Genomic DNA, 6925 nt, shown 5'->3' on the forward strand with positions numbered 1-6925 from the left:
TGTTGGTTGCCCAAACTGCTTTTTGCTGTAGAAAAGAAAAACCAAACCCAACAACCTGATTTTACAGGTTGGCAGATTTCAAGCTGGATCAGCTGGCTACGTGAGCAGCCAATTTCCAAAGCCACTTTGCAGCTGAGGAGAATTTTTGGGAAGACTAAAGCCTTTAGCCTTCTAAGTAAAAGTCATTTATTTTTCAGATGGAAAAGTGTTGGCACTGTTGGGGCTGGGGAACTAAAAGCGAAACAAAACAAATCCTCTCCTTTGGGAATGTTTTAGATACTTCCTGCTACTAAACTCACCTTATTGTCAGTTGATATAGAGATGTTATTCTGTGTTTGTTTCATTCTTGAAGGAAGCAATAAGTAATTTTAGAAATTTTCTTCCTGCTCCAGGAAAGTCTTTCTAGATTATATGTCTTTTGAAGACAATTTGCAGTTCAGAGCAAAATCCACACGAGATTTCTTTGCATAGAAATATTTTTGTGTGTGTGTGCAGTAAATAGTGTTCCCTGCACAAAAAGCATTTAATATGCAAATTTTGTGCCGAACAATACTGAATTGTCAAGATCGACCCAGGATTCTCCTTGTCATGGTTTCCTGACATCTGAAAAATACAATTTGGTTATTTTTGTATATAATTGAACATTGTTTCCATTTATTTATTTTTATTTAATATGCACACTTTCTTCCAAAAGGACTCAATGCAGCTTAAAATGGTAGAATCCCTATGCTAGGATCACTCGACCATTGTGGCGATTTAAACTGCATGATGATATGGTTGACCTTTCACTATATGGTTTATTGAGCATTACAGTGCTTTAGCTTCTCCAGTTGTTGAAGGAGCAGGGTTATCTACAAGTAGGCTTGCCATAACCCGGCTGCACCCGTGTATTTCCCGTTCTGGGGCCCCCTGGGCACGGGTGCAGCCCAAAAACCGGGCCCCCCCCCGGTTGCAGCCAAGTCGCTGCGGCCTGCAGGGCCTCGCTGCCCTCCTCCTCCGCCTCGGGGAGGCAGGGAGGAAGAGGAGGACAGCGAGGCCTGCCTGGGGCGGAGGAGGCGCCTCCCTGCGCGGGCGCGCCACCTTCCCCCGCCTCCTCCGCCCCCTCTTCTCCTCCTCGCCGCCCGCCCGCAGCATAGAGGCAAAGGCGAACGGAGCGTGCGGGGAGGAGGAGAAGAGGGGGCGGAGGAGGTGGGGGAAGGTGGCGCGCCCGCGCGGGGAGGCAGGGAGGGTGGCGCGCAAGAGGCGCTGGCTCCGTCCGCCTTTGCCTCCCCGCGCGCCCGCGCCACTCACTGCCTCCTCCTCCGCCCCCTCTTCTCCAGCAGGCCGCGTGGAGGAGGCGAAGCTGGAGGCGCTTGGCCTCCTGCGCGCAGCCGCGCGCAACCCTCCTCCTCCGCCCCGTCCGCCCCAGCCCCCAGGCGAATGGAGGAAGGGGAGAAGGAGAAGAAGGAGGAGGAGGAGGAGGAAAAGGAGGAGAGGAAGGAGTGAGTGGCCAGAGAGGCCTCAAGGTGGGGGTTTTTTGGGGTGTGTGTGTGTGTGCTTTTAATGCTAACAAGTCTCCCTTACTTTGACAGTGATAGTGTGGTGGTGATGATGATGAAGATGATATGAGTGGGTCAGCTTGAGAGGCATGCATGCACTGTTTCAGAAGCTGAGAGAGTGTGACTTTCCAAAGTGCCTTTTCTGTGCGTTTTTGGTTCTGAGGCAAGGCCAATGTAAATTGCTGTGATTTTTACAAACTCATGCGCAGTGAAGAAAAACCAAAGTCCCTTGACACACACTTCTGAGAAGTACACTTGGTGCAAGAACGGTGAAACCACCTTGACATGTTCAATATGCATAGCCATGTTAAACCATGCTAAGTGTTAAACCCAAGGGGTTTGGTTATGGAATAAGCCTCTGATGCAAGAGATTGCCATGTTAAGTAAAGCCATGTGAAATGCCCAAATGTGCTGTCGTGTGTGTTTTGGAATGGAGGTTGGGGGTGTTTTGCCAGAAAGGGAAGTCTATTTCTGCCATCTGTCTAGAAATAATGCCCAAATGTCCTCCATTTTGATCATGCCTAAGAAACAGGTATTTAGATCAACATTTTTTTTTAAAAAAAATCAATTTTGTCGTGTGTCCTCCATTTTTAAAAAATGTGTCCTACATCTGGGGGAAAAATTGTCCTACATTTGTCCTACATTTGTCCCGGTTTGGAGGTCCTGACTTATGGCAACCCTATCTACAAGTCAGCAAAAGGTGTGCTGGTTGCTGACACCAACAAGCAGTTGCTAATGAATTACTCAAAATTCTGATTTTCTCTCCCATCAATCCCATGCCAATCCTGAACTGCTAGCATGCTGTACCTTGGGGTTGGGGGGTGGGGAGAGATATGGCCCATGTTTCACACGTATTTCTTTGGCGGTACCCATGCAGCCATTGAAACCTCCACTGAAGCTCTCAAGGCTCTACCCCCCCACCCAATATTTTCCAGCAAAACCACCATGAGCCCTGATGGCACAGTGGTTGAATATCCGTACTGCAGCCACAACAGGTTCCAGGTTGACTCAGCCTGCCATCCTTTCATAGGTCAGTAAAATGAGTGTCCAGCTTGTTAGGGGAAATTAGCTAACACATTGTAAACTGCTTAGAGAATGCTTAGTTCACTGTGAAGTGGTATAGAAATGCAAAGTGCTATTGCTGTTGCTATAAACGAAAATGCTCAGGTGTACAGTTTTTTGGGGCATGGGTGTCCACCTCAAAACAGCCAATAACCCAACAATGACATGAAACATGATCAGAAGTGATGGAACATCATTTCCACTGACCTCAAATCATTACAACAAGCTGCAGCCCTCTGGAGTTCTGGAGTAGTTGGAATGGGGAGGTGTGGACTTCCAGTCCCCAGACTTTGCTCAACCCTGTAGATTACAGATGCATAGGTACTGGGAAACTATGGCCTGTTACAGACAGGCCAAAATAAAGCTGCTTCGAGTCACTTTGGAGGTATGGTATTTCAATGATGCATGCATCCTAAGAGTCCAAAAGCCACACCAAAGCTGCACTCCAGTCCTTAGGACCAGAGCGTGGCTTTGGTGCGGCATTTGGACTCTTAGGATGCATGCATCATTGAAATACCATACCTACAAAGTGACTCGAAGCAGCTTTATTTTGGCCTGTCTGTAACAGGCCAATAATACAGAGGTTGGCTTTCCTACCTTTGCTAGGTTTCTGGATATGATAATATTTGACTTTTCATCTGCACAATGAAAAAATGTCTACTTTTTAAAATAAAAAACACTACCTAAGATTTAATGTTATTTTAATAATTCTTTGTGTATGACTTTTGATACCCATTGTACAGCCACATCCAGGTTGTGCTTGTCTGGGGCAGATGTGTTTCATATCCCATCTTAGGGAAAGTCCTAAAGCAGAGGTACATTGCCCCCCATGGACCATGTACAAATCGGGTGGGAGAAGAGTATTCAAAACAACTTCTCCAAAGGTTGTTTTGCAAAGATTTTCTGACTGCAAGGCAAGAAAAATTGTTACATACTGCAAATCTTGCCTCTAAGAATTAAATCCCTGATTTTAGGGCCCTTTTAAAAGTAGCACAGAGCAAAGAGACACCAAACATCAATGCTTCATTCCCCACTTGTGGCAAAAATAATAATCACCAGCAGCAACAAAATAAGTTTAATCTGTCTGCTTACTGTGAGCCTTCAGTGTGTCTGATGAGCTTCCAGAAAGAAAGCCACAGAGGGGTTGCTATAAGAGGAACAAAGAGAAACAGATTCTCAAAAAGGTGCAAATTGGGCTCATTTTTTTTAAAGCTGACATTTAGAAATTGGCTGATGGCCCCTGGGCACAAGGTTTTTACTGAACGCATACCTGAGGCTGTTTCTGTATCATGTGGAACATACACACCAGAATATTGTGGAATATTCTGGTTGTGGGATTCCCTCCCACAGGATATTCATTCCCCCCCCCCTTCTTTTTGCCAGCAGGCAAAAATCTTTTTATTCAGACAGGCCTTTGGCTCATAATTTATGGGGCAAAAAGTGCTTTTAATGGGATTGTGTTCTTTTTTTAAAAAACAACAACAACAATGGTTTGATTATATATTATACTGTGTTAACATTGTGTATTTTTCCAAAAAAACTGAACTGGCATTTAATTGTTTTTAAACCTTTCTACACTTAATTTTTAAAAACTGTACTTTTTTTTTTAAATGCTTATCAGTTGCCTTGGATAGTTTATCAGGAGAAAGGCAGGACATGAAAGAAAGAAAGAAAGAAAGAAAGAAAGAAAGCCTCCCAAGGGATGGGGTCCAACACAAGGAAGAGGGGAAAAGGAAGGCAGGAAGATCAGAATTTGTTACCTATATGAAGTTCTGTTTTTATATTTACTTAAAAAAAAAAACTTGGGGTGAGCTGACTTTTAGAGATAAAGTGCATTCTTGGTGGTTGGAAGGTTTGCAGGAACGTGGTACCCATCAGAAATACAAGAAGGGTCCCTTGGCAGCCACCCACCCAGTGGAAATTTATCTCTGATTATGAAACTGCCAAATCTGGCCTCCATGAGTGGTAGAGAAAAAGGAATGCTACTCTGGGGATGGGGAATCCTTTCTTGATATTACTACTGTTCTCTTCACAGCTGCTGTGTGGGAAATCTGCCCATGCTTGACCCCATCCCTCGGGAGGCCTGGCACAGGTTGAACAACTCATAGCAGCTGCAGGAAGAACATCATTAAAGCCACCCCACAGTAGCAAAGTCACCAGCTGCCCTGGAGGAAAGAAGCTTGCGGCTGGTAGCAGGAGAGCCAGTGGAACCCTCTCGCCTCCCCTGGGCAGGAGACAGAGAAAATGGAGAGGGGTCCATGCTAGGTATAGCAGAGAAATAGAAGCTGGTGGTGAACTCTCTCTGGACAGTAGCAGGGAGTAACATTCCTTGATGTGGAGTTGAGCTTCTCAAGTTCTGGATAACATATTAAGATGTATCTCATGAAATGGGCTATGCTCCAAGAAAATGGGTACTATAATAAAATTGTTATTCTTTCAGGACTCTTGGTTGTTTGGGCTGCCGTTGGCTAGTGTGACTCTCCCTTTGGAAGCAGAAGTAAATTCCATTTTGGGAGAAAGGCAGGATAGAAATCCAAATAAGTAAGTAAGTAAGTAAGTAAGTGTGCCAGCCTCTTGGCCTGTGAGACAGCATGTGCGAATTAAGATGGCAAGTGCCAGCTGTGGTACAATATCAGCATTGGCTTCGATGTTGTGCTGTTCCTCTTCCTCAAAGCAAGAGGAACAAGATGATGGGCCTTCCAAAAGCCAAGGCAAGTGGCAAAAGTTAGTGCCCTATGAGGAGAGGGGCTACAGGTAACCAGCTGCCCCATAGACAGAACTTTTACAATGTGGTAAGCTTCTGTATAGTTGTATCTAAGAGCATCCCATGGCACAAGTGGGCAAAGACACGCTCCAAAATAATGGGGTGATGTTGCTCCCTGTGGGGTTGAATGGGATGGCCCTTGTGGTCTCTTCCAACTGTGATGCTAATTCATTGGTATCTCCCACTGTCACCATACTCAGGGACTTCGTATCAGTTTAGATGAGACACAGCTTGGAAGTAGCATGACACCGATGAATTCTCTGAGTAATGAGAGCCAGATGTATACATTTTGTAACAAAAGCAATATAAACATTAGGATTACTCATTATTGGGGGGATTTGGCCCTTTCTTTAAAAAATCCTTTTAATATTTTTAAACATTACCAATTGCATATTATTAGCATATTACATAACAGAATTAATGACTAGCAAGTAACATGTTCATTTTTAGAAAAAACAATTCCAACTTGAGAAGGAGCCTGATCAAAAGCATTTTCTGGGGGCCCTTTTCAACCTAGAGCTGGCCCTGGATCCATCTGTCTCAATAGAGTCTCCTGTAAGTTGCAGCAGTTTTTCAGAATGGTAGGCAGACTCTTTTCAAACCCCGTTATCCTTAATTCTCTGATAACAGGGGCTGAACCTGGAAATCATATGCTTGACAGCTGACCTATAGCTGTCAAGACAGCTTGGAATTGTTTTATTTTAAATATATAGCCAATAGAAATGATTGCCTACATGTATTCCACACTGCCCTTGTATTCCATATTGTATTTAAGTTGATTTTCTTCCTTTCAAAGTCCAAACCATTTCCCCTAAGTAATTCAGTACTGCTTTACAATTGTTCATTTATCCTTCTGTCCTTACTGCCTACCTTGATTTTATTTGGGGAAGGAAGCCATCTCAAAAGGAATGAAAAGAGTTCTATTTTAGGTGACACATTTACTAAAGCAACTGTGTTGACCCCCTTTTTTTGGTGCACAGTAGCTTCAGTCTTATAACAGGCATCAATATTGGCCTTGGGTTTGTTATTGGAACTGTCACTGGTGATTTGCCTTAAATAGAACCCAAGCAAACCCACTCTGTTTGTTTTTCTTGACATGGTATTGACTGGTGCTTTCCAAGAAACAAGGGGGAAAAACTAGATTTACAGTGGTGACTTTGACTCCATTTGGCAAGAGGAAAAGATGGTCCACTAAGCAAGTACAGGCATGAAGTAAATGGGCCATTCCGAGAAGCAGTGTTTTCTCTTATAGCCCACTGGTCTGCAAATAATGAAACCTTACAAAAAGGGCTGGTAAGACTATCTATTTACACCCCTCCCCCATACACACACACACCTCCATTACATCAATCATGAACACACTGTTCAAGCAGTTCCCAGGGGGAAAAAATCATTTCTCAGGAAAAAAAAAATAATATTTATACTACAACCCTGCAATCTGGAATTAAGCCCCATTGAAATCAGTAGGTGCTACTTCTGAGGGGGCTACATTGGACTGCACTATTGGTCTTTATGTAACTTCAGCCTCAAGTACTCAGACATTCATTACCTCAGTGATAAT

At 44.0% G+C, this 6925-nt stretch overlaps 1 long non-coding RNA gene across 1 annotated transcript in view; it reads right to left on the minus strand.

The window, feature by feature from the left end:
- Positions 1-408: 408 nt before the first annotated feature.
- The window catches only part of LOC121923259, a 29918-nt gene continuing 23401 nt past the window's right edge, over positions 409-6925 (minus strand). Inside the window, exon 3 of the long non-coding RNA XR_006102343.1 lies at positions 409-603. This is a non-coding gene — a long non-coding RNA (uncharacterized LOC121923259). The remainder of the gene's footprint in view (positions 604-6925) is intronic.

This window comes from Sceloporus undulatus, chromosome 1 (assembly GCF_019175285.1).
Source record: "Sceloporus undulatus isolate JIND9_A2432 ecotype Alabama chromosome 1, SceUnd_v1.1, whole genome shotgun sequence".
Taxonomy (NCBI): Eukaryota; Metazoa; Chordata; class Lepidosauria; order Squamata; family Phrynosomatidae; genus Sceloporus; species Sceloporus undulatus.